At 44.2% G+C, this 25018-nt stretch overlaps 1 long non-coding RNA gene across 1 annotated transcript; it reads left to right on the top strand.

Moving 5' to 3' along the window:
- Window positions 1-24711, top strand: LOC309807601. The gene is made up of 3 exons (XR_014294601.1): window positions 1-758; window positions 1989-2108; window positions 24601-24711. It is a non-coding gene; the product is annotated as an uncharacterized lncRNA (long non-coding RNA).
- The last annotated feature ends 307 nt before the right edge of the window (window positions 24712-25018 follow it).

The following is a 25018-nucleotide window of genomic DNA, read 5'->3' on the forward strand; positions in this document are numbered from 1 at the left end:
TCCCGGCAGGACGGGCCGCAGCCCGCGCATGCGCATCGGCAGGACGCCCAGCGCCCCGCGGCAGGCTCGGCTCCCAGAACAGCGTTGCAAACTGTTGCATCAGACAGCAAGCAGCCGGCCGGGCCGCCAGGGTTTCTAGGAAGATAGGAAAGGTTTGAGATCTTCTGTGGTCGCTTGGGAGCGTTGGCGGCCACTCAAGGTGTTTACACACTGGTAACGGGATCCACTGAAATCTCACGCTTGCGTCAGTCGTGGTAGGGACTTAGCCACAGGTGAAATTCGCTGAACTCCGCTGCTGCATCTGCTCCCACCCCAAGGCCCCAGGCTGGACCAACCGAACTGGGATTCGCTGTGCTATACTAAGAGCCAGGGCCCTGAAGGAGTGAGCGGGGTTTGATTCCTCTTCCCAAGAACAAGAATGCCCCCGAGGAATTTCTCACTCTGTCAAAGTGCAAAACTAATTTCCCCGGATAAGCGCTGTTGCCGATTCCCAAAAGGGCTTGGAAAGATCCCAGTAGGAATGTTTAGTGGTTTCCAAATCTCTTCACCCAGCAGCTGAACACGCAGACACTGACCATCAAAAACTTCTTGGTGGGTGGACACACGTCCTCCTTCACAGATAGGCCTTCTTTTGGTACATCTCAGTCCCCATGTTATGAAGACTTTGGACATTAGCCAGAGGATGCACAATCATGAACTCAGCGCAGACACAGCACACATATACAGGTTCTCTAGACCCAAACAGCTCTGCAACTCAGGTAATGGAAAAAGTCTTCCTTACTCTCCCTCAGTCTTCTGGTCTCTGAGCCACTCCTTCCTCAAGGGGAGAGAAAATAATACTGTATCTAGAAGGGGTGGGCCAGTCTCTCGGGGGTGGGATATTCAAGAAGAATGAGTACTGATTTAGAATCTACTTTCTAAAGGGATTTCCAAGGACGTAATCTGAATCCTACAGTTCAATCCTCTCTCTCTCTCCCATTTTTTTTTGGGGGGGGGAGTGGGGGAATGGTTTAAAACCAAGATCATTCAGTATTAATGGATTTTCCAAAAAGACAAAAACTGGCAATTTACCTTATGCATTCTGTCTTTGCTAGGGTGTTAATGGTGGAAATCTATTCCATTTGAATAATCTTGAAAGCTAAAACAGGCCTAGTTTTCTTCCTTGCCCTCTTTATTATGAATCACTCAGTCCCAAGATTCAATAGAAAAATGACCCAAAAGACTCATAAGCATTATCCCACACACCCTTTTGCCAGATAGTCACTGTTGTTTGTTTAAGCCAACATTTTCCTTTGGACAGTGGGGTATTATGGCACTATGGGATTTTTCACCATAGTAGATGCTTCATAAATATGGCCTGAGCTATTTTGGTCAATAGTGATCTTATAAACGGAAGGAATGACTACTAGAAAAGGAAGGAGCATGGGCTAGTGCTGGAGCCAGAGCATTTCTGAGCCCTGCTTCTGAAGGTATATCAGGACCCAAACCTTCAACCAAAGAGGTGTCACCACAGTGGCATCTGTGGTCACAGAGTTTGATCTCAGGGAGCTGCCAGAAGCTGACAGAATGTCAGATATGTCTAAGCAACAGTCCTCACCTGGAGAAGCAAGTCATGTACTATTATGGGGCCTCTCCAGGCATAGAAGTTGGAGCCAGGAGGTCAGAAGCCAGGTGGGAATGGGAGAAAGTAACCTTCTGAGCTCATGTACAGTACAGCTCATGCTGTACTCATGCTATACTGCTAGGATCTACACATCGTGGGCCCTCAATACATGTTTGTAGAATGAATGAACTGAAAGAATGAGGGAAGCAGCAGAGAGAGGAAAGTTCAAAGAGGTCTAAGAATTTTGCAAGAAGCAGCCTGGGATGTTCAGGACTCTCTGGTCTTGGGTAAGAGGGGAATCCTTGTAGTTCAAAGACTTAGGGTGAGAGAGTCACAACTGTTAAGTGACAAGTCTCAAGAAGTTCCTTCTGCTTTAGTTTCCCAGTTTGGAAAACCTCCAGTTAGTGATTCCAGAGCTGGCCAGTCAATCTCTTCAACCAAGCCTAATGACATCATCAATTATTGCTTCACCTCAACAGAATTCCCGGAGCAAACTTCTGGAAAAGTAAGGGGTCTGAGGGAGGGTGTGTGACTGAGATCCGGAGGACAGGAAAATCCCCCAGAAGCCATCCTTTAAAGCCATAAGCAAAGTGGTGGCCCAGATGACTAGATGATGCAGACAGACACTAAAAATGTGATTCGTTTTCCACATTCTGGGGGCACTCATAAATTCTCAACACTATACCCAGCCTAAACCCAGACAAACCTTCTGTTCTAAAGGCTTATGATCTAAATTCCATTTTGGAAAGTCTGTCTTTGAAATGTTTAAGGCACCTCATTTAATCCTCATTTTCACTTCAAGTCAGGTACCTCCTCCCTGAGAAACCCACCACATTTGAAGTTTGTAGCTGGCCTTCCTTCTGTTTTTGCTATTTATGTGCCAATTTAAAGGGTGGAGAGAGCCACATTAGTTTAAAAATAAAACACAAATAGCAAAATGAGTCTTGGTTAAAGTAAAAACCACAGAAGGGATTTTTTTTTCCCTCTCATACTTTTCAGATTTTCCTAGAACCACCTTTATTTCCTCAGAGCCCAGACATAGAAAGTGAGTGGGCCTCTCCAGATGCTCTTCCAAGGGAAAGCTGAATGCCTCATCCCTATTCTCCTCTCATTGCACCTTGAGGATTTGTTTTCCTATTTTAGACAATTGAGTCTCAGACTGGGTCTCAGAAAGCTATTGAAGCCATTGCTATACATATGGTATCTTTGAACACTCTTAGAATAGATTTTGGTTTGTTTTTGCATGGTTTGTATCTTAACCTCTTTTGTTCAGCTGTATCACCTTGTACATTCTGGGTGATGGGTGATGGGAACATCACTTTAAAGTCAGATACTCCTGGTAGATTCCCAGCATTGCTACTTACCAGTCTTATGACCTTACCTGTCAAATGAGAATAATGATGCACACCTCTCAGGGCTGTAATGAGGATTAAGGAGTCAAGACACAGAGAAGACTCAGCACAAAACAAGCGCTTAATACACTGTAGCTATTATTTAAAAAAGATCCTTTTATCTCTTCGCTCCTTCCTTAACCAATCCTCTCCTATTTTGGAGAAGGAAAGAAAGTTAGTCAGCTGTTCCCATGGATGATTTTTGTCAATTTTTGCATCACCAAAGGGTCTATCAGAAGGGGAGACAAGGCTGAGTTGACTTGTAAACACCTGGGCCTTTTAATGGGATGGGATCAGTGTTCTTGCCTCTCAAGAGGTGACCAAACCAGCAGTGCAGGGACAGGGGAAACACTGAAGGCCGATGGTTGGGTGGTAGGGGCACAGAAGATGGGGAAGAGTGGACGCAGGCCCAGGGCTAAGGCGAGGGGCCAGATGGGATGCCAGCTACCCGCTTTGGGGTACTGAGTCTAGCTCCTGCAGGCCGAGGCCCGCCCACCCCGGGGTCTGGTAACCGTGGGACCCGAGGCGCATGCGGCAGCGCCCTCTGCCGGCCTCTCGGGGCAAGCCGCCCGCCCGGCAGTTCTGCAGGTGGGACCCGGGATCCCTCTCGCTGCCTCCGCCCCCGCTCCATCCCTTCAGAGGACCTCGCGGCCCGGTCCCCGACCGGATTTCGGGAGAAGCGTCCCTATCTGACGCCTGTGGGCTGAGCAGAGACGATGCTCGGAAACATCCAATTCATCCGAGATCGGAGGCCGCGGGAACCCACCCAAAACCCGCAGAGGCTGCGCCTCTGGGACCCGGGGCCAAAGCCTGCTGGGCTGTCGGATCGCCTTTGGCCAAGACCACGGGTTCTGCGGACAGACAGGAGCCCTGGGTTCGCTTTCTGCCTCATCCATTTTCCAGCTAGGTGACCTTGGGCAAGGTACTTAAATTTCCATGAGCCTTGATTTCCTCATCTTTAAGATGGAGAAAATGACCCCGACTTTAGCGGGTTGACATGACGATTACGTGGGACCAGACAGCCTGGGTTGGAATTCGGGCACTGACTTCAGCTAGCTGTGTGCCTGGGGCAAGTTACTTAACCTCTCTGTGCCCCGGTTTCCTTCAAAATAGGGATAATAAAGGTACTTACCTCTGAGGGTTGTTGCCTGCAAAGCGCTGAACACAGTGCCTGGCACAGAGTAAGCGCTCAATAAATGGTGGCTATTGTGGTTGTCGTTATTATTGTTCTTAAGACCGCTGAGCACACGAGCAGAACTCTAGCTGGCGGCTATTATTAGTCTTTCCTGGGTCCGGCTATTTCTTTCCGGGCATTGTTAAAATCTTTTACCAGGCGCTCGCGTCCTAATCAGTAGCCGAAGGACAGCCGGCCTTCCCGAGTTTGGAAAATCGAGGTTCCCCTGGAGGAGGGCCAAGAACGCGGCCGCGGGCTGCAAGGACCGGGACCTCCCGGGAGGGGTGCCTGCGCCACGCCGCCTCCGCCCGTGCCTCCATTAGCGCGCGTCAGAGCCGCAGTGACGTCGCCAGGTCCGCGGGCGGGGGGGAGGCACGGCCTGGACACGCGGGAGCCTGGGGTGACTGGGATGGCCGTGGTGGCCCGGCCGCGCGAGTGCCCTGCTGCCCCCGGCGGCTTCGGCCGAGGCAGCCCGAGGAGCTGCGGGAAGGCCCTGGCCGGGGTTGGCTCTCCCGCGCCTGCGGGCGCTGGGCGCGCCGGGGCTCCGCCTGCAGCCCTCGCGCCCCGGGCCCGCCCAGCCCCGCGCGGAGCTGACCTCCTGGCAGCCGCTCAGCGTCTGCGTGGTCTTTCCCCTCCTGTCCTCTCTTCCCCGCACCCGCCCCAATCTCATTCCTTCTCGTCCCCAGCGACACGCTCAGTTTCTTCCTCCACCTTCCTTCTGGACCAACTCATTTGCTGTGAGTGGTTATTAACCACCCACAGGAGGCGCCTCCCACTCCAGGCTCTATCTGCAGCCCTCGGCGCGCCCATCTCTTCGCTGGCCTGGCCGGACAGTTCCACTTGGCTTGCCGTGCACGCATCTCCAACTCGCCGTGTCTGGTCCATCTCAGTACCATCATCCTAGACGCCTCGCCCCTCTAAACACCTCTCCAGGCACTCTCCATTTCTTCATTTTAATCCCAGCCAGCCTGGTTTAGGGGTCCCTCTCCCATTGGCTATTAACATATTCCCCTCAAGGATCTCCCTGCTGCGCTCCCGCCTCCTTCAAATCCATCCTCACGCACCGCCAGAGCGATTACCTGCAGTCATGCCGGGCCATGCCTTTCTCCGCTTAAGGTTGCCCAGCCTGGGACCCCAAGCCCTCTCTGTCTTCATGGACACCCTCCTCTGCCATTTTCTATCTGATACCTTTCAGAGCTAGCCCTGGGTGTTGCACCATGTTGGGACCACACGATTCAAAGTCTTCCGTATCTTTACTGCCGTTGGGCCCTATCAAGGGAATTTACTCCCCACTCCCCTTCCTGCCCCAGCTGGCTTCCTCTTACTCATTCCCCAAAGCTCAAGATGTGAGTCACCTCTTCAAGACTGCCTTCCCTGTTCTGCTATCTGGCTGAGCGAAGTGTCTCTGGACCCCCAAACTTTCTACCCCTGCTGCTTTAGTTGTATTTGGCATAAGGGCCTGATCTTTCAAGATGGCCTCTGAGGCCCTGCCTGGTCTGTGCACTGACCCGCACCTTCACCCACAACTCCATCCTCTTCCTCCCTGGCTCTGGCCACAGTGGGGGTCTCAGTTCCCAGCCTCTGTGTTCACCTTCCCATGCCAGTGGCTTTGTACAGCCTGTTCTCTCTGTCTGTACCTTTCTGCCCTTTCTCAACTACTCAACTTTTGGCTCTCATCCTAAGTAAGCATCATTTCCTCAGACTTCCTCCCCTGACCGTCCCCCACCCACTCCCAATTCAGTTGAATTCTCCTTTGATGGATCAAAGCATACAAAAACACCTACAGAGAATAATATTCTTAACACCTATTTATTCTGTACCCCTTCCCTGGCTCCCCGCTCCTTGCCAAAGCTTAACATTTGCCGTATTTTCTTCAAATCTTTTTTTAAGGACATAAAACTTCACAGATCTAGGTAGAGTCCTCTGAACTCATTTCTGTCCCTCCCCCAAGGTACCTGATCTCTTGCATTTGGGGTTTATCGTTCTCATTTATGCTTTTGTATTTTTTTTTTACTACATATGTTTGTGCCTGTAAACACTTCATAGAATTGTTTGGCATGTTTGTAAACTTTGAAGAAATGGCATTTACTGGATATATCATTGTGTAACTAGTTTTTTTCACTCAGCATTATGACTATGAAATGTAGCCACACATGTAGTTCTAGATCATACATTTTCACTGCTGATTCGGGTCCCATTGGATGAGTTCAACACACTTTACCCATCTCCTTCTGGAGGACATTCAGCTTATTTTCAAAATTTTTTTCGTTAGAAACAATGCTACAATTAATATTTTTTATACCCATCCCTTTGTGTGAAAGTGAGCCACCCAGGACGATTCTTGGGTGTGGAATCTCTGGCCTCAGGTCGTGTAAATTGGCAGCTTTACTGGGCATGGCTGAAGAGTTTTTCAAAGCGGTTGTACCAGTTTACACTTCGATAGCAATATATGAGTTCCCATGCTTGGCTTCCTCAACAACACTTGGTAATGTCAGGCTTTAAAACTTTTGCCAAGCTGGTGGGTGTGAAATGGTATTCCAGTGTTTTAATTTGCAATTCCCTGTTTACAAGAGAGACTGAGCATACTTTCATGTGTTTACCGGTTATTTGCCTTTCATCTTTTTAAAATTGCTTCTTGGTTTATTTGACAGTGCTTCTATTGGATTATCTCTTATTATGTGTAGGAGTCCTTTATGTATTCTGGGTACTAATTCTTTGTCAGGCTGTAGCCCATCTGGTATCTTCTACTCCACTCAAGCGCAGTTTTAAATCTGTGTGATTGATTAATGGCTGACTTTCCCACTAGACTATAAGCTCTATGAGAAGAGGGACCAACCCCCGCAAGGTATGTAGTATCTAACACATACCGGGACTTAACAATAAATATTTCTGTACTGAGGTGTATTGACATTATTTGTCTTTTTACATGCTTATCACTTCATCCCTCATCCTCAGTGACCCACAAGGCTGCAAACTCCTTGAGAGCAGGAATCTGGATCTATTTTATCCATTTTTCATGTCTCCATCTTTGTATCTATCACAACATAACACCTCTGGCACAGAATATATATCCAGCCAGTTTTGCTTAATTTCCTTTGAGCTTTCTTTCTCTTCTTTCCTTTCTCCTTAACCCATCTTCTATCCCTAAGCCCAGTTATATTATCTATAAAATGAAGGAATATGAAAACCTTCTCAGCTGTTTGTGAGAATCACACGATACAATGTATTCGAGGAAGTAGAACAGTGCTTAGCACACAGTTAGCGCTCAATAAGTGGTGACTTTCATTATTCCCAGAACAATCATTCTGGTGACTAAAGATACACTCTATTTAATTTTAACAGCAGAGTTCTTTCAGAGAGAGAATAAAACTGAACTTCCTGAAGATCTGGTGAGCGCTTTTTTTCCCCTCCCTTTATTGGCATTTGACCCACTATATAAGGCTCAGTCCCAACACGATCTCTGAAAAGCATCAAATATCATTCTTCTCCCTTTCTTTTATAAATTCCAGACATATCAAAGGCATATGAACCATACATAGAATTCAAACCTTTAAGTGGAAACATATAAAGGCCAATTCCACATCTTTGGCCAGAAGTCAGAGAGCAGAAAAAAGGTCTGTCAGTGATACCAGAAGTGGGATTTAGTGGTTACAGCCAGGGACAAAAGCAGAATTCTTACATCTGTTTCCTACATCTGCCATTGATTGTGTGACCTTTGATCTATTTATAAAATGAAGATAATAATTCTTGCTTTTTCTGGAGGTTGAACTTCATTAATTACTCGTTTTAAAATGCTTTGAGATCCTCAACATGAAAGGCAGTTTGGCTGTATTTAAACAGCGCTCCCAAGAGGTAAATGGCCCAGCAACATCTGTCCAAGCAGCTCGGGAATCTGATCTCCATTTTACCAGAAAGTGAGGCCCGGGAAGGCAGATTGCTGGTCCAGAGTTGTAAGTTGCCGACAGACACGGGGAAACCCCCTTCATCTCCAGCCCCAAGCTCGCAGGAATGAGAAGTCTCAGGGCAGCCTTATTTGATCAAGATGTAGTGCTACTCGGAGGCCCGTCATCTCTAGGGTTTCATTGCTACATGAGGAAAGCAGGTGGCTGCACTGGGCCCACTGCAACGTGAGGCCACCGGCGAGAACAATTAGAGCCACGGTGACCGTGGGCAGCGGCGTCTCCCCAGAAGGCTCAGAGGAACTTTGCTGAGAGATGTAACAGGAGAAGGTGGGCTGAACCCAGAAGGCAGCGTAGGCAGGGCCCCTCTGGAGGCTGACCTCCTCCTCAACTCAGAGATATGGGAAAGGGACCTGAAAGAAAACAACGGAGAGGGATGAGATCCTTGTCTGACAGCTCTGCGTGGTAGCATCCGAGGGCTGAGCTGGCCCCTACCGCGGCTGTTAGAACCAGCGACAACTGTGCGGTGGTTTGAGGAGAGAGCCCTGAAGCCAGAAGAGCAGGCTTTAAAATCCATCTGCAAACTTACCAGCTGTGCAATTTGGTCTCTGAGCCTCAGCGCCCCAACTAGGGGAAGGGATAATAATACACCAACTTGTCAGGGTTGTTAGGAAGATTAAACAAGAAAAGGCACCTGACAGTGTGCCACTTGTGGAAGGGATTCAATCACTACTCATGAGAAAGATGAAAACACTACCAACTCATTTATGACTGAGCAGAGTTCTCTCCCTTTTCTTAAAAAAGTTTTCCCCTCTTTATTCTTAAGCTAATACTTGTACATGATTTAAACAAACAAACAACCAGAAAAAAAAACCCACCACATCACGAAAGAGGATTCAGTGAAAAGTGAGTGTCTCGTTGAAACCTCTTTTGTTTTTTTCTTTTCTTTTCTTTTTTTTTTTTTTTTTTTTTTGGCTGCTCAGCTTGCAGGGTCTTAGTTCCCTGACGAGGGATCAAACCCATGCCCCCTGCAGTGGAAGCACAGAGTCCTAGCCACTGGACCACCAGGGAATTCCCTTATTTGAACCCCTTATTGACCATTTCTCCTCCCCTGGTGGCAATAAATATTATCAGGTTCTGGTGTATCTTTCCAGAGATAGTCTATGCACATATAAGGATCTACCTGGATTTTGAACTTTGCCTTTTTTTTTTTTTTTTACGAAACAATGTATTTTTTTTGGCCGTGCTACCTGCGGAACTTCCCTAACCAGGGACTGAACCCGTGTCCCCTGCATTGGAAGTGAGGAGTCTTAACCACTGGACCACCAGAGAAGTCCTAAACAATGTGTCTTGAAACTAATTCACTATCTGTATATATAGAGCTACCTCATTCTTTTTAAGGCTACATAGTATTACACTTCACTTATTCAGCCAGTCCTCTACAGATAGACATTTAGCCTGTGTTAGTTTTATTTATTTATTACCACCAATTTAATGGCTTAACAACAGTACAAATCTATTATCTTACAGTTTTGTACATCAGAAGTCTGAAATGAGTCTTGCTGGGCTAAAATCAAAGTGTTGGCAGGATTTCCTTCCCTTTGGAGACTCTAGGTGAGAATCTGTTTCCTTGTCCATTCTAGCTTCCAGACGTGTCTAGACACTTCTAGACCTGCATTCCTTGGCTGTGTCCCCTTCCTTCATCTTCAAAGCCAGCAACCATTGGTAGAGTTTTTCTCAAGTCCCATTATTCTGACCGTCCTTTTATGCTTCCCTCTTTCACTTTTAAGGACTCTTATGATTGCATTGAGCCCACCCGGATAATCCAGGATAATCTCCCTATTTTGAGGTCAGCTGTTTAGCAATCTTAATTCCATCTGTAACTTTAATTTCCCTTTGCCATGCATATTCACAGGTTCTGGGGATTATGATGTGGACATTTGCGGGGGCGGGGCGTTATTCTGCTTACCACAAGGTTATTGCCTGTCTTTTACTATTACAAACAGAACTAATGAATGTCCTTGTATAAATGTCACTTCCTACCTGTGAGATCAAGTCTGAGAAGCAGTGTCTATGTGAAAGGGCATGCATTTAAAATTTTTTGGAAGGTATTGTCAAATTTTGCTCTAAAGGGATTGTACCAGTTTGCACATCTACCACTAATGTACCAGTGCAATTTAAAAAATTAGTTGCCTTTTTTATTTTAGAGCAGTTTTAGGTTTACAGAAAATTTGATCAGAAAGTACAGTTCTCATATACCTCCTTCCCATAGTTCCCCCTCTTATATACATGTTATATTACTGTGGTACTTTGTTACAATTGATGAACCGATGTTGATACATTATTATTAACTGAAATTCCTAGTTTACACTAGGATTCACTCTTGGCATCCTACGTTCTATGGGTTTTGACAAATGTATAATGACATGTACCTACAATTATAGTGTCATACACGATAGTTTCACAGCCCTAAAAATCCTCTCTGTTCTGCTTATTCATCCCTCTCTCTTTCCCACCCCAAACTCCTAGCAAAGACTGATATTTTTATTGTCTCCATAGTTTTGCCTTTTCCAGAATGTCATATAGTTTGAACCATATAATATGTAACCTTTTCAGATTGGCTTCTCTCACCTAGCCATGTACGTTTAAGATCCCTTCGTGTCTTTTTGTGGATTGATAACTCTTTTTTTTTTAACTGTTAAATAATAGTCCACTGTATGGAGGTACCACATTTTGTATAGCCGTCACCTAGTGAAGGACATCTTGGTTGCTTCCAAGATTTGGCAATTCTGAATAAAGCTGCTATAAACATCCATGTGCAGGTTTTTGTGTGGACATAAGTTTTTCAACTGTGCCAATTTTTTCACACCTTTGAATACACAGTATTTTAGCAAACTTATTCATCTTGGCTAACCTGATAGATGACAGTGGTATCTAGTCATTGTTTTAATGTACATTTCTTTAAAGAAGAGTGAAATTTGACATCTTTTTATATTTATATTTTAATCTTTGGCAATGGTCTGCTCATGTTTATTCTTCTAGTGGCTTGCTTTTTTTTTTTTAAGTGAGTGATACATACAATCTTTTTATATAACAAGGAAATTGGAAATTTGTTCTATATTTTTATAAATATTTTGTCCAGTTTATGTCTTTTGATTTTTTCCATGTTGAAATTTAAAATATTTATAAAGCAAATTTATACCTTTTGTTTTCTTTTGAGGCCTTTGCAGTTTGTGTCTTGACTTTCCCACTTTGAGATTTTAAAAAATTCTCCTGATTAATTCTCCTGTTTTTATGGTTTTAATTTTTACATTTAAGTCTGGGATACATCTGGGTATGCTTAGTTGAAAGGAGCAAGGTAAGGTTCCAAGTGCTGCCCTCCCCACAGCCCCCTCCCCCTGCCATTGTTAACCCATCAAGGAATGTTGTTCCAGTATCATTTTCAGAAGAATTCATCTTTCCTTTATTGGAAATGCCACCTTGATTATATACTAAATTCTAGTGGGTAATTGTGTCTTTTCTAGTCTTTTGAGCTATTTTGCTTACCAAAGTTTTCCACTATTTTTAAAATTAATTAATTTTATTTTTAAAATTTATTTTTAGCTGCGTTGGGTCTTTGTTGCTGTGTGCAGGCTTTCTCTAGTTGCGGCGAGTGGGGGCCACATCGTTGCGGTGCGAGGGTTTCGCACTGCGGTGGCTTCTCTTGTTGCAGAGCACGGGCTCTAGGCACACAGGCTTCAGTAGTTGTGGATCAAAGGCTCTAAGGTGCAGGCTCAGTAGTTGTGGTTCGCGGGCTCTAGAGCGCAGGCTCAGCAGCTGTGGTGCACGGGCTTAGTTGCTCTGCGGCATGTGGGGTCTTCCCAGCCCCCCAGGGCTTGAACCCGTGTCCCCTGCATTGGCAGGCGGATTCTTAACCACTGAGCCACCAGGGAAGCCCCTTCCACTATTTTTTTTGATTACAGATTTACTGGGATATAATTCACATACTATAAAATTCACCCCTTTAATTATACCAGTCAGTGTTTTTAGTATATTCACCAAGTTGTGTAGCCAACACTGCTCTCTAATCTCACACCATTTTCATGCCCCCACAATGAAACCTTGTACTCATTAGCAGTCACTCTCTACTCCTTCCTGCCCCTAGCTCCTGGCAATCACTAATCTTCATTTGGTTTCTATGGATTTGTCTATTCTGGACATTTCATATAAATAGAATTATCTGGTATGTGGCATTTTATTATTGACTTCTTGCACTTAGCATAATGTTTTCAAGGTTCATTCATGTTGAGGCATGTATCAGTACTTCATTCCTTTTTTTTTTTTTGATGTGGACCATTTTCAAAGTCTTTATTGAACTTGCTACAATATTTCTTCTGTTTTATGTTTTTGGTTTTTTGGCCATGAGGCATGCGGGATCCTAGCTCCCTGACCAGGGATCGAACCTTCACCCCCTGTATTGGAAGATGAAGTCCCAACCACTGGACTGCCAGGGAAGTCCCCTTCATTTCTTTTTTATTGGCATATAATATTCCATTGTATGGCTCTACCACATTCTATTTATCCATTCATCAATTGACTTACATTTGGATTGTTTCCACTTTTTGGCTATTATAAATAAGGCTGCTATGAACATTTGTGTACAAGTTTTTGTGTAGATATATGTTTTCAATTCTCTTGGGCATATATAGAGGAGTGGAATTGCTGGGTCACATGGTGACTCTATGTTTAACATTGTGAAGAACTGCCAGAATGTTTTCCAGAGTGGATGCATTATTTTACATTCTTAACAGCACTGTATGTGGGTTCCAATTTCTCCACATCCTCACCAACACTTGTTAATGTTTGTCTTTTTGATCTTAGCTATCCTTGTGAGTGTGAAGTGGTATCTGATTGTGGTTTTGATTTGCATTTCCCTAATGACTAATAGTGTAGGACAACTTTTCCTGTGCCTATTCAACATTGTATGTCTTGTTTAGATACATTTCTATTTAAATTCTTTGCCCATTAAAAAATTTAGTTATTTATCTTTTTTATTGAGTTGTAAGAGCTCTTTATATATTCTCTCTTATCAGATATATGATTTGCAAATATTTTCTCCCACTCTGTGAGTTGTATTTTAATTTTCTTAATGGTGTCCTTTGAAGCACAAAAGTTTTTAATTTTGATGAGGTCCAATTTATCTATCTTTCCCTTTTGTTGTTTGTGGTTTCAGTGTCATATCTAAAAAACTACATTATGTTTTAATGTTTGGCAAAGAGTCTATCCTCACTTCCCCCCACCCGCCCCCCCCAGCCTATTCTTGCATGCTTTTTTTTTCATGTGAACTTTAGAATCAGCTCATGTTGTTCCAAAAGCAATTCTTTCAGTATGTTTTAAAAATTGGAATCACTGTAAATATGAATGATTTGTGAGAACTGACATCTTTACAACAGTACATCTTCCTATTCAAGAACAGGATATGTCTTTACATTTATTCAGACTACTAAGTCCTTCAGTAGCATTCTAAAGCCTTCTTCTTATAAATTTAGCACATTTAAAATAGTTGTGTTTTTTTGCTGTTGCTCATATGAATGGAATCTTTTCTTATATTTTCTAACTGGTTGCTGATTGCATGTAAGAAAGCTACTCACTTTTGTATATCAGTCATATAACCAGTCATCTTAGTTTATTGATATTGAATGACTTTATTGATAATGCCCGAGTTATATTTTCTAGATATGCAGTCATATCATCTAAAAATAATGATAATTTTGTTTTCTCCTTTCCTGTTTTTATACTTCTTACTTCTCTCTGTTTTCTAATTGTATGGGCCAGCACTTCTAGAACAGTGTTAATAATGATGGTGTTAGTGGAAATCTTTACTTTGCTCCTGACCCTACAGAAAATGCTTCTAGGTACAGACTTTGCAGAGAGGCAGCTGTCAGTGTCTCTTTCTGAGTCTTTCTTTTACTGTGTTCTCTCTGTCAGGTTTCATAGTGTTATGCTAGCTTTCATAAAAAGAATTTGGCAGTTTTCCTGCTTTCTCTTTGCTCTGGAACAATTTAAATAGCAGGTAGAATTCACCCATGAAACCGCCTGGACTTGACACTTTTTTTGGGTATAGCTCTTTGAAAACATCCTCAATTTATTCTGTGGTATTTAGTATGTTTCAGGTTTTTTGGAGTATACATTTTAAAACTCTTCTAAATTAGTTGTAATATTTTCTATTTCCTAGAAAATTATCTATTCAACTCAGGGCTTTCAACATTTTGGCTTAGGTTGACCAATGTAAATGCTTATGATTTTATTAATTAGTTTGGTATCTGTAGTGGTCTCCCAACTCTCATTTCTTATTTTGGGTATTTGATCTTTAAAAAACTGGTGGGAGATCTTCCACTGCAAGGCTGCCTGTTTGTATGGCCAGTCTGAGGCTGAGGGTTCCCAAGAGTGAAATCTCCCAATGACCAGCCAACTTGGTTTTGTTTGAGATGATGTAAGACAGACATTCCTTCGTGTACATGGCTTTTGCTGTGATCAGCTGAGTGTTTGGCACGTGCCAGACCCTGTGCTAAACTCTTTATGTGTATTTTCTCATTTAATTTTCACACCATCCCACAACATAGGTAATATGGCATTATTCCCATTTTATCGACAAGGAAACAGAGACCCAGAGAGATTAAATAACTTGCCCAAGGTCCCACAGCTGGTGGCCAGTAAAGCTGGGACTCTGACCAGGTCTGTCCACCTCAGGACTCATTCTAAGTAAAGGGTCTTCTTCCGCAGCCCCTACTCCCACTCTGCACCTGCCTTTTACCTCACCTGGTGTCAGCAGCACAGGAATGGCAGCAGTTTGTGGACTTCAAACTCAGGCCTGTGTTTTCTGGACTCCTGAGGTGCCTGCCTCATAGTGTGACCCCCACTCCACCTCTTAGATAATTTTTGAGGCCTGGCTCTGGGCCAGCCACGGTGCTAGGCGCTGGAAAAACGGCTCTTATATTCTGGTGGGGAAGGATCTGTGTCACCAGCTAAGTAAGATTCTCATTTAAATGTCAGAAACAAACCAAACCAAAACAAAAAACCAACCATCAAATCATTGTCCTTGAGGTACAATTGTAGAGAGAGCCCAGGACTAGTTTGAATCATACACGTCTGACCCTTAATAGCTGTGTGACCATGACATGCCACTTTATGCTGCTGAGCCTCCGTTTCCACATCTATAAAATGTAGATAACATCACACATTTTTCACATTCTAGGGATGCATCTTACAGTTGATGGTGTCTCTCAAGGATACTTGGCAGTGTTGGGGTTTTTTTTGTTTTAATTTTCTTATTGTTACATAAAATAGTGGTGTGTCCTACTGATGATCTTAGATCTGATGACATATGATAGTAATCACATGGTTGCTGTGAGAATGAAATGAGCTCATATAAAGTGGAAAACCCCGTACAAATTCAGGTAAAGCAGTGCAAGAAGCACTGGCGGCGATTCTAATCCCAAATCTGTTATCACTATCTTGTTGGATGACCGCAGGCAAATTACCCCTGTTGTGTGGTCCCCACATTTCCTTCTCTGGACTTCCTTCTCAGCAAAATGAGAGATTTCTTTAATTCATTAATTCAGCCAACATGTCCTGAGCACATTTTCTGGGCCAGGCACGGTGCCCCTCGGGAAGGACTTGGCTCAGCAGAGTGAGGGAACAAGACTCTCCTTGTGAGCAGTGCTCTGGTAAAGGTAGAGACGGGAAGGGTGAGCTGATCTCATGAGGCTCTTCTAGCTTTAATTTCTGTCCTTCTGGAACTAGGAGGAGGGCCAGATAGGGCAGGTGTGTTTGGGGAGGCCAAGTGGTATAGGGGTTAATGTACAGGCTATGGAGTTGAACAGTCTTGGACCACCTCTGTCACTTTCTAGCTGTGTGACCTTGGGCCAATGACTTAACCTCTCTGAGCCTCAGGAGCCTTAACTGTAAAATGAGAGTGACAAGAGTTGCTGTCTCCCAGGGTTGTTATGAGTATTGAATGAAATGCAGTATGTAGAGCGCTCAGCTCAGTGCAGACCAGTAACCAAGCAATTAATGAACTGTAACCTGCCTTCCTCCCTGCTGCTCTCCCTCTTTCCTTCCTTCTTTCTCCTTCCTGTTCTTCCTTTTCTACCTCTTCCTCCTTGCCCCCCTCCTTCTCCCCAGTTTACCTGCTGTTCTTGAGAAACAAAAACTTACTGTGCAGGAATCCCCTGTCCAAACCTTCCCACTTTGTATTTGGAGGTCGGCACAGAAAAAACGACTCTGCCGCATAGATTGGCCTCTCCCATTGCTGGCCTTTGCAGTGACTTCTACCCTTGCTGGAAGTTTCTGATAACTGTCTGCCATGACTGCCCAGCAGCCAAAGGGTCTCAAGCAGGATGTTTTCCTCTGTGAGGCAGGGTGGACACAGAGCCCAAGGCACAGGGACTTTTCAAGGGCCTGGGGAAAAGTTTGAGATCTGAAAAAAGTTATTGGCACCAAAATAAGAAAAGGGAACTGTAAAATCAAGAAGTGTTTAATTAAAAATCTACAAAATGTAACACTGTGTTCACTTCATTAAGTGTTAAAATTTAGTGTTTCTTTATATTTGAAAACAATTTATAGGTTGGATTTTACTCACTTTGTAAGAGTTGCCCAATATGCACGACAGTTACTGAGAAATTATTGCCAATTGTACATTAAGTGAGTTGTTCACCAGTTGTAAATTAAATGAGTATGTTTAGCCAAATTCAGTAGCAAAAATATTAAAAACCCTTTCAAAAAGTTTACAGGTAAAATTGTTAATATGGAATATTTTAGGTATTTTATACAATACGTGGCCTCTCTAGGGCCTGGGAAAGTCCTTAAAATGCGTTATGCTGTACATGGGAGGCCATTAACCCTCTTTTTAGTTCTCCTATTTTTTTCCCTAGGATAGCTGATTATTCTAACCTTTTGTAAGACATCTGATATTTAGAATTTGTAATAATTTTTTGAAAATGTTCACAATGTAATAAAAAATTGCAGGATATTAAACTATAGATCAGTTAGATCTCAAGTTAAAAAAATTCATACATGCATTAAAAAAAAAAGACTAGAAAGAAATATACTAGGATGTTAACAGACTCTGGGTAGAAAAACGTGCATAATTAGCTTTTCTTTTTTATAGTTTTCAGACTTTCCAAATTTTCTACAATGAAAATGCATTACAATCAGAAAAACAATTTTTGGTAGTTAAAAAATTTTTTTTCTTACTACAAAAGTAATTTATGCTCATTATAGAAAAATCACAAAATACATACAAGCATAAGGAAGGAAGAGAAACATGCAAATTCCACCCACCCAGAGACAACCACTGGGTCCTTCCAGACCTTTTTTATGCATACATAAACATTTATATTTTTATCACAAAACGGGATCATTCTGTACATAGTACTGTTTTGAAAACTGCTTCTTTCCCTCACAGTATATATTGAGAACATTTTTTTTCAATGTCAACAGCACATTTCTACAAGATGATTATAACGGCAGCATACCACCACATTTTAAGGAGGAACCATAATTTACTTAACCTCTAATTATTAGACATGAATGCTACTTCCCAGTTTTCTCTATTACAAATGGTACTGTAATGAAAATATTTTAAAGCACCTAAGAATCCTTCATTTTCACAAGGAAATCATAAAACACTACCTGACATTTATTTTTTGAATGATGCCAGGCTCTGAGGATCCAAAGGTGTTTAGAGGTAGTGATTCCTGCTGTGAAGGAGTTTCCAGTTCGGCAGGAGACAGTGGCCGGAGCCATGAGCTCTGCCTGAGAAAGCCAGGAAAGGCTTCTCTGGGAGGGTCACACTGAGCCGAGACTTGATTGAGTTGGAGTTCACCAGGAACACAGGGTACGGGAAGCAGGGAGACCTTCACAGGCACAGAGAACAGGACAGGAGAAAAAGGGAAAGTAGCATTTAATCTAGAGCCTGGGATGTGCTGGCTACTTTCACGTTTTCTCATTTAACCCTCACATCAACACTGCAAAGGTACTGTTATGATTCCTACTTTCCAGCCAAAGAAACTGAGGGTACTGGCCTTGTTTAGCTAGAGATAGAGCCAGGATTTAGACACAGGTCTCACTTAGTCTAAAATCCAAGCTCTTTTCTCTTTTTTTTTGCGGTACGCAGGCCTCTCACTGCTGTGGCCTCTCCCGCTGCAGAGCACAGGCTCCAGACGCACAGGCTCTGGACGCGCAGGCTCAGCTGACACGGCTCACGGGCCCAGCCGCTCCGCGGCATGTGGGATCTTCCCGGACTGGGATACAAACCTGTGTCCCCTGCATCGGCAGGCGGACTCTCAACCACTGTGCCACCAGGGAAGGCCTCTTTCTTCCTTTCTTTTCTTTTCTCTGATGATAGCAGAGGCAGTCCTGTGCTCCCAAGGAAGGTAATCCCTGGCCATTTTAAGGCCTGTGCTACCCCCTGACGTAAAGAAGTACTTAAGTTCCAACCCGCTTTGGTCTTTTCCTAACAGAGCTTGAAAGAGAAGTGGGAGCATCCAGCCGCCATCTTGGGTGCTGTGTTTTGCCACTGCTTGACTAAGCTGTCCTCTCTCCACTATATCTTGGCACAAAGATGCAAAGTTAGGCTCAGAGTGGTGTGTTTTGGGGATGGTGAGACATTCAGTGGAGCAGGAGTGTGGGAGCTGGGGCTGGGGTTGGGGAGAAGTGGAGGGTAAGCCGAAGAGGTGGGCCATGCTAAGACCCATGTTCCCGATGTTTGCTAGGAAATGGCATGGTTAAATGGTTCCTTAGGAAGAAGAGCCAGACCGCTCGAGAGAGGACGGTTTGGCCTCCAGGGAGCTGGTGTTGGAGAAAATATGACATGGACTAAAAATAACAATAGTTAAAATTTTTTGATTGCCAGGCTCTGTTCTAAGCATTTCAATTTTTTTTTTTTTTTTTTTTTTGCGGTACGCGGGCCTCTCACTGTTGTGGCCTCTCCCGTTGCGGAGCACAGGCTCCGGACGCGCAGGCTCAGTGGCCATGGCTCACGGGCTTAGCCGCTCCGCGGCATGTGGGATCTTCACGGACCGGGGCACGAACCCGTGTCCCCTGCATTGGCAGGCGGACTTTCAACCATTGCACCACCAGGGAAGCCCATTTCAAATATTTTAATTCTCTTAATTCTTGCTATTGTTATCCTTGTTTTCCAGGTGAGAAAACTGAAGCGCAGAGAGGTTAAGTAACTTGTCTAAGGGCACACAGTAAGTGGAAAAGCTAAGATTTAGACTGAGGCAGTCTACTCTTAACCTTTAATCTAGTTTAGCCCTTGCAAAGCTGAATGAAGCCGCCTGTTAGCTCCAGGAAGACAGGGGAGGGGAGAGCGGGGGTGGGCCTTTGTAAGTCTGATCACCAGCGCAGAGCCCAATTTCTGAAACATAATGCACTGTCAATAAATATGATTTATTAATATTTATTATCATAATAGTATAATTAAAGAAAACTGTATTGATGTATATTATAATTGTATATAATATTATAATAATATTAATGATTAAATGTGGATGAGATTTATCTGAATTAAAACAGTGGCATGGAGGTGGAAGGGAAGAATGTTTCTGAATTAAAATTGCAGGATCTGGTGACAAGACATGGGGTGAGGAGTGGAAGGGGAGGATTCTGGGTGGATGACTTGGTTTCCAGCTTGGCGAGCAGGAGGAAGGTGGTGTCATTGATGAGGCTCGGTGAGAAGGGGGTTGTGGAAGAGCACTGTGCTTGGGCCATATTAACTCGAGGGGCCCGTGGGCTTTAACCTTGTCCCTGAAGAGCACCTCCCATGGGAAATATATAAAGCTTGTTCTTCTGGTTTTGATAGCAAAACTAACAGGTTTACAAACTTCTCACATGCTAATTAAGAAACTAATTAAAACCCATCAGTTCTAAAAGGCATATGGTTTACTTAAGGTTGATCCAAGATTGATGTTTGCTAAAAACAATGTTTTAATAACTCATAAAATGAATTGGCTCTAATAATACTAGCATGGTGTTCTAATTTACTGGTTATGTTTCACATGTGTTTTTTTCCATTTGGAAGAAATTAAATGAGATAGCCTAGATAAAAATGCCTAATGCCTCACGATCATTTAAGATTAGTCCTTGAACTTGTCCTTGAACTCCACAGCAACTCTGTGCAGTAGGTAAGGTCTTTATCCCCCTTTTACTGATGAGGAAACAGGCATAATTAAGAGAAGTTAAGGGACAAACACAAGAAGCTTCTGCAAGGAAGTAGAAAAGTCAGAACTCATACGTAGCTCCCCCACTATTACTGTAAAATAAATTATCCCCAAACTTAGCAGCTTAAAATAGTAAATATTTATCTCACACAATTGCTGACAGTCTGGAACCTGGGAGTGGCTTAGCTGGTGGTCTGGCTCAGGGTCTCTCATGAGGTTGCTCTCAAGCTGTTGGCTGGGACCTCAAGGTCTGAAAGCTTGACGGGGGCTGGAGGTCCCATTTCCAAGCTCACTCATGTGGCTTTTGGCAGGAGGCCTCAGTTCTTCTCTATAGGGATGCTCATGACATAGCTTTACCCAGATTGAGGGATCTGAGAGACAGAGAGAGAGGAGGAGAAGAAGAGGAAAAGTGAGAAAAAGCAACTAAGATGGAATTCTTTATAACCTAATCTCAGAAGTGACATTCCATCAATTCTGGCATATTCTACTCCTTAGGTCAGTCTACACTCTAGGGGAGGGGACTTCACAAGGGTGTGAAAGCCACGAGGAAGGGATCACTGGGGACCATGTTAGAAGCTGCCTACCAAGGGCACCTTTTCCACTAGATACAGTATCTTGTCGTTTTCATCTTTGCAGCTACTCCCCCCACCCCTCCCCCAATACGTTATGAACTGCATAAAGTTGCAGTGTGACCAGTTTGGAGTGATGCATATTTTCTGTAGACAACAGCATTGAACTACTTAGCAAATCAGGAAGTGGAAAATGGTTATAAAGGGATCCAATTACTTTCATTGCCAAGCCAGTGTAAAATGTGACATGTGAAAATTGGTGAAAAATTAATTAGACAATTAAACTTACTTCTACTTAAATACATTTAGGTGTTAATTGGTGGTCTGACTTGAGGTTTATTTTAAGGTGGATTTGTTGTCTTGACTCTGTCCTTTAAGAAATGATCTCTGTTTAAATGCCAGGAAGCCTCCTGGTCTTGCTGAGAAACAACGCCTAGTTCATTGTCACGGTTCTTCTCCAGATGGGACTGATCAGGGTCAGAATGGCCCAGAAGGCAAAAAGGCATTTGCTTTGGAAACCCCATCAGGAGGAAAATCTTTCCACTGCCTGAGGGACTTTTCTGGGAAGGCCGAATGGCAGTGGGAAAGGCATTGGATTATAAGTGGAAAATACAGGGACCCCTTACGTCTCTCTGCTGTGACTTTGGGCAAGACTTTGCCTGGGTTTCGTTTTCTATATCTGTAAAACGAGGTGGTGAGAATAGATAATGTCTGAAGTCACTTCACCCATAAAAGTCCATGACTGTCAAGTACAGTGGTCTCGCTATGGGAGGGATCCCCTGCAAGGGTTTTCTTTAAAAAATTATTCTTAGTGTGATCTCTTTGCTAGAATTTGTTTCATAGAGTATCCATCTGTTCTGGTTAAACATAGTAGGTTGAAAGCATGTTTACATGCCTGCTGTTTTAAAATCCCGTTGAAGTGATAAGGACAAGGGCAAGGGCAAAGGGGACACCAGTGGACAGGAGAGGGGGGGAAGGAGCAGATATCGCAGAGCCTGCAGGGGGAGATGCTCACGAGAATACAAAAAGCTTGCCCTGCAGAATCCCAGAAAGGCCCAGGAATTCCACGGAATCACTGAAGGTGAAGTGAGGGGAATTAAGTGAAAGCCTGGATGACTGATTGGTGACTTTGCCTTCCCCTGACACTTCCACCCTCCTTCACCACCTCCAGGCAGGAGACCCGGAAGATTCTTCTCTGGAAAGACTAAGCAATCCCAGAGGAAGGAGCTCCCCAATGAAAGAGTCAACGTGCCTCCTGGTCACCTAACAGTGACTGCCACCATGGACAAGCCAAGTCACACTGGCAGCTGCCCATTAGCTTTTAGTGTCTCTTTCTCAATGTGACCACTCAGCCAAAGATCACCAGACATGTGAGGAAAGCCTCCCGACAGGAGAGAGAGACCAAAAAAGGTGGACAAAAGAAACTGAAAAGAAAAAGAGACAATACAAGGAACAAAAGAAAAATATAATAATTTTCCCCCGATAGACGAGAAGACACTCATCCCAATTTCTGCTCAAATGTCACTTCATCAGAGAGACTTCCGCTGGCCACTGTGTCCAAAACAGTATCTCCCATTACTCTCTACCTCCTAATTCTGCCTAATTTCAGAAGGAAAGAACAGAAATAAGTAATATGAAAAAATCTCCCCAGAGCCGAAAGGCATACATTTCCAGTTTGGCAGGGTCCACTAGGTGCCAAACACAATGGGCAGAAGATTCCACTAGAGCACATCTCGGTGAAATTTCAGAACCTCAGAGGTAAAGAAAAGATCCTAAAAGCTTCCCGAGAGACCCAAAAAAGGGGGCTTTTACAAAGGATCAGCAATCAGAATGGCCTCAAACGGCTCAATAAAAACATCAGAAGCTAGAAGAAAATAGAGCAACGTATCAAAATCCTGAGGAAAAGTGATTCCAGCCTATAATTCTGTACTGAGTTCAATGATCAATTAAGTGTCGAGGGTAAGTAAAGACATTTTAGACATGCAGGCTTATCTTTCTTGGAATAAACCAAGAAAGAGGGTGACATAGGGTTCAGGGGGTCCATATCAGGATAGTGGCAAAGGAAGCTTCCGGGATGATGGGAAATGGACGCAACCAGTCCAAAGAGAAGGAGAAAAACCTAAGGTTCCAGGAGGGAGGTCTGCGAGAAAAAAGAGAAGGGGGAGGTGACCTGATTGCTTGGTGTCTGGAAATGTTAAAAGGCTGTTAGAAGGTGTCAGAAAAGTCATTGTTAGATATCTAGAATACTAAGCAAATGAGAAAGAAAAAAAAAAGCTAATTACTAACTTCAGGGTAAACAAAAATTTGTCCAAGAAAAGAAGCATAACTTGGTATGCTAGTTCAAGTGAATAAATATCATAATAAAGCAAACATTAGGTGTTAACTTAAGCAAGAGTTGTAACTACATTGAGCAGAAGAGGGGAACAGGTCATGCTTTAGAAGACCTCACTCATCATGCTGGCCAAGGGATGACGGAGAAACACACAAATCGAGACATAGCCTCCATGCTTGTTCTTTCTTTCTTTCTTTATTTTTTTTGCGGTATGCGGGCCTCTCACTGCTGTGGCCTCTCCCGTTGTGGAGCACAGGCTCTGGACGCGCAGGCTCAGCGGCCATGGCTCACGGGCCCAGCTGCTCCGCGGCATGTGGGATCCTCCCGGACCGGGGCACGAACCCGTGTCCCTTGCATCGGCAGGCGGACTCTCAACCACTGTGCCACCAGGGAAGCCCCTGCTTGTTCTTTAGACATATGAAGGTCAATACCAGAAAGAAATGTGCAGAAGAGTGATGGTGGTTGCCTCTGGGACTAAAAGGAGCTGTTTCTTGTTAAAAGTGTATTTAGTACAATTTGACTTCTTAAACTAGGAGCGATCATGATATTGAGAAAAATAAAGTTTAAAGACTGTATCCCATGTATAGACAGTTCAGATTTACCCCTTCATCAACAGCCAGTGTGAACAGAAGAAAATCATGGCCAGAGATAAGACCTGGCTCATGCTTACACTGCTTCCTGAGTGTGATTTGAGGAGGCCTGGAAAGGTTGTCCTGCTTGCAAATCCCTATTGGTGATGGATGTCCCACAATGCTGTAGTGACTGTGGGGAGAGAGAGTAATGGGTTGAGTGAAAGGATTATGGGTTCAAATTTGGTTTCTGCCGCATATTAGCCAAGCAGTGTTAGGAAAATAACAAATCTCACACATTCTCTGAGCACCCACCAGGACTTTTGTTAGATATTGTGGATACACATCTCTGTTCTCGAGGAGTTTAAGGATGGGGATGGGTTAGTTTCCTCACGGATAAGATGGGAATTCATCTACTGTGTGTATGAGCCTGGCTTTGAGCCTGGCCGCTGGGCAGAAACAGCAGTGCTGGGGGCCGTGACCCGCAGAACACACAGAAGACTGTGGGATAAAGAGAGGCCGGGAACGCAGCATCACGGGGCAAAGACCCCAAATCAAAGCCCTTGTGCTTGGGGGAGGGGGAGGGGACGGAACCGTGATGCCTGTTCCATCCAACCCTGGCTGAGCTGCACCATTATATTTCCTTCTTTAGAGTTTCCTTCTTAGGAGTATCTTCAGAGAGCTGGGATTTTAGGATTTTAGAGGTGAGAGCCCTACAAAATATCTAGGCCACTTATTCCTGCACTTTGGCAATTCATAAATCATTTCACTGAAGTCCTGTGAATCTGTGGGTGGGGACCAACACTGAGTGGAGGCCTGCTTCAGGCACCCTTTTACTCACCCACTCCTTCATGTTGCAGGTGAGGAGATCAAGGGTCGAGCACAGGTCAGCTGCGGAGATGACAGCAGAGCTGGACCGAGAGCCGGCCTCTGGGCTTCGTCCTCAGCTTTGGTTGCATCACATGTGTACCCTCAGGTGAGCAGTCAAGAGTGGGGTCACGGACTAGCTCTCGCCACCGTGGAAGGAGAGAGGAAAACTTGAGGAGAATGACTTCCCATTGAGGCTAGAGCCCTCTCTCACACCTTCCCAACACCCCCAAACTGCCTGCAAGATAACTCTGCACCCCCTGATTGGGTCTCTGCCTTGGACGTCCTCCTCAGCCTCTCCTCTCAAAGACCCTCTGTGGGAGTCTTCATTCTCCGACCCTTGTAGCACTGGAGGCATGTAACATTGTTGGCCTTTCTCCCCCTTGAGCCCCCTGGTATTTGGCACCAGTG

The sequence above is a fragment of the Mesoplodon mirus genome, assembly GCF_964341445.2.
Source record: "Mesoplodon mirus genome assembly, chromosome: 7".
NCBI classification, from domain to species: domain Eukaryota; kingdom Metazoa; phylum Chordata; class Mammalia; order Artiodactyla; family Ziphiidae; genus Mesoplodon; species Mesoplodon mirus.